We start from the raw sequence: 3,495 nt of genomic DNA, 5'->3' as shown, positions 1-3,495 counted from the left end.
ACGCGGTGAGCCGCGTCTCTCTCTTGTCAAAACCCGCCTGCCGCGACCATCGCTGTCGCGGCTTAACCCTCTGCTGTCGGCTCAAATGAATGAGCCGACATAGGAGGGAGCTACCGGGGGCGGAAGCCGCGCGGCTGAGCCTGCGCGGCTTCCGCCTGAAGAAAGGACATGTCCTTTCTTTTCTCCGCTAGCGGCAGCCCGCCGCTAGCGGAGAAAAGAAGCCCGGCGGTCTCCATAGACCACCATTATAAGGGGAGGTTTTGGACGCGAAATCCACTGTCAAAAACCTCCCCTTATACTCACGTGTGAACTAGCCCTTATAATACTGAATATTTACCCTGCAACTAAGCTCGTGGCTGACAGGTCCAGTGATGAGTCTCTGGGTTATGGGCGATGTACATGAATCCATACATTGGAGTCTATTACAGAGTTGGGTCACATTTTAGTAGGATGGCTCCCTATCGAAACTGTGTTATCAGGGTTATCCTACGAGGGAGGTGGTTCCCTTGCTCTGGGGCCTCATCCAGAGGCATAAGAATCATGGTCGCAGGGCGTGTGACCTCACCCGTTGGGGGACAGGGCCAACTCAAAATTGCCGGGGCCCCGGACCATAATGGTTAGGGAAAGCCTTGTTCCTTGACCACTATATGTATTGTTAATGGAAAGCAGTCTGACTAGGCTGCTTACCATTAAATGTCAGCCCAAGGGAGGTGTATCAAAATAATAAAAAATACTTATACTCACCTGTCCTGTGTTAGATGCTGAATCCTAGTGGACTAAAGGACCTTTGATAACTTCATGACATCATGAAAGGTCCTTTAGCCCACTTAGATATGAACATACTCTTGTGTGAGCGGAGCTATTCTGAATTGTACAGGACAGTGTGGAAGTGCTGGGAACAGAGTCTAATGGAAGATAAGGAGGAGAGAAGAAAACATGTGTGAGCAAGAGGGGAACATGGGGGTGCAGGCTACGTGTGAGCAAGAGGGGAACATGGGGGTGCAGGCTGCATGTGAGCAAGAGGGGAACATGGGGGGTGCAGGATGCATGTGAGCAAGAAGGGAACATGGGGGTGCAGGCTGCGTGTGAGCAAGAGGGGAACATGGGGGTGCAGGCTGCGTGTGAGCAAGAGGGGAACATGGGGGTGCAGGCTGCGTGTGAGCAAGAGGGGGGAATGGGGATGCCGTCTGTGTGTGAAAAAGAAGAGGGAATGGGATACAGGCTGTGTGTGTGCAAGAGGTGGGAATGGGGGTTCAGACTCAGAGAGGGACACTGTGAGCACATAATTCTGTGTGAGGGCCACTTTGAGCATATAATAATGTGTGGGGGCCACTGTGGAGCACGTAATACTGTTTGGAGGCCACTATGGAGCACGTAATGCTATTTGGGGGCAACAGTGGAGCACATGATACTGTTTGGGGTCCACTATGGAGCATGTAATACTGTTTGGAGGCCACTATAGAGCATGTAATACTGCTTGGGAGCCACTGTGGAGCACGTAATGCTATTTGGGGGCAACAGTGGAGTACATAATACTGTGTGGGGTCCACTGTGGAGCATGTCATCTGTACCAGTATTGTTTACATGCCGGGTTCTGCACTCCTCACTCACTGTATTCTTGATAACTGCAGTTGTGGGTACTAAAGCTGTACCCCTTTCAAGTATCTGAGATGTCGCTTCAGCATCCGTAACCGTCACTATCAAGAATTTGCTTTATGAAGGGGGTAGTGGGCCACAAACAAAAGTTTGCACCCGGGCCCACAAGACTAGCCCCCTCTATAAGTCAGAACTTTGAATTACACAGCCACTTATTCACTCAAATGGTCATCATGTAATACTACACTTCCCCAGTAGTGGGCACTGATTTATACGGCCACTGGCAGCTCCCAGGTTAGTAGCAGATCACCTGATCGCCACAGTGATCAGCTGATCACCAGGCTGGCAATGTCTGTAACTTTTTAATTGCAGATCGACTGGCAGTGTAAGGAGTCATCTATGAAGACATCCCGGGTGGGACTGACCATCTGGGGGAATCTATGTGCCATTATGTCTGGGACCTATGAGATTTATCGCTGCATATTGTCATGCTGTCTGTGGTTATTATTATAGGGTCACAATGGCTGACATCATGCTATATGTGTAGCTGGTACAATTGGCTTAGTATAATACAACATATTTGGCTGGCTTGTTATTATAGGGGCACCTTTGTCTGAGCCTTATGTGTATTCTGTGTAAGCGGAGACCCAGAGAGGGTGCGAACAACAAAAAAATACAGCTACTCTACTTTCCACACCATTCTTTGACATCCAATGTACGTAACTGATTTTGAACAGCTCACCCTGTGGTTTGGAGTGGTACTGCAAGTGAAATAAAATGTAATAGAATATATAGAGTATCAGACACAGGAGCCTCTTAACTAGAGATGAGCGAACCGATTCATAATGACCCGAGTTTGTTATGAACTTTCCAAAAATGTGAGGTTCATCCAGACTTGAAATTGTTGAGGTTTGTCATCCATAAATAGTTATTATATTCTAGGATTTCTTTAGACCCCAGGGTATAATAAGCAGAGGCCCATGGAAGGCACTTGTGTCCTACATACAACTGAAATTTTTCACTTTACTATTATGGACACATTTCACTCGCAGTACCACTCCTGACCACACGGTGCGCTGTTCAAAATCAGTCACACGGAATACATAGCTAAAAACACCATCTAGTGGTAGAAATATTGACTGCAGTCACGCAGATTCTTCACCCACATGACATAAAGGAGTGTACGATGTGTAGTAAGATGCCGTGTTCATTTATCTTGGACAGTCAGGGTCAGTATTAGATGATGTAGTTCACCATATGAGGAGCGGTCCGGGTCTTCATTTATATTCCTACTTGTGTTATAAATGATTAATAGCTCATTACTGTCCACTATAAAGGGTCGGGGGGTCTGCAGCCGAAGACGACTGTCTCGACTCACATGCTGTAATGCTCCGTCTTATGTTACCATGACATTTTTTGCCCTAAAGTGGCCCTTTGTGTTATTAAGCTGCACTTTCACTTGGCGGCTCATTTACTTGTGTGCATTGTGCGATATTTATTATCGCTTACCCTTAATTGATGATGATGGATTTGGCCGTGTCTCACAGCGACCTGAATAATTTATTCTTCGTGAATTTCCATCTGGCTGGAGCAGAACACAAGGGGCGGCTTTTTCCTGATTTCTCGTAAAATATCTGTGATATCAGACGTGACCCAATCCTAGACGGCCAAGTGCAACGATACAGCGTATTGTCCTCTCCTAACATCTGAGCACATGGGCGGAGGCAGGGAGACTTGTTGATGCCCCCTCCCTCTCCCAAGAGAGACTTGTTGATGCCCCCTCCCTCTCCCAAGAACATGCAAAAAAATGAACAATTGTTGCACCAGACTGCTGTCCCTTCCACAACATGGTGGACTTGGAATGTGAGCGAGGACTTAGTATCTGTCTCCTAATTTTTG

This window comes from Leptodactylus fuscus, chromosome 6, assembly GCF_031893055.1.
Source record: "Leptodactylus fuscus isolate aLepFus1 chromosome 6, aLepFus1.hap2, whole genome shotgun sequence".
In the NCBI taxonomy this organism is placed as follows: Eukaryota; Metazoa; Chordata; class Amphibia; order Anura; family Leptodactylidae; genus Leptodactylus; species Leptodactylus fuscus.
Note: the sequence above shows the minus strand (reverse complement) of the source record.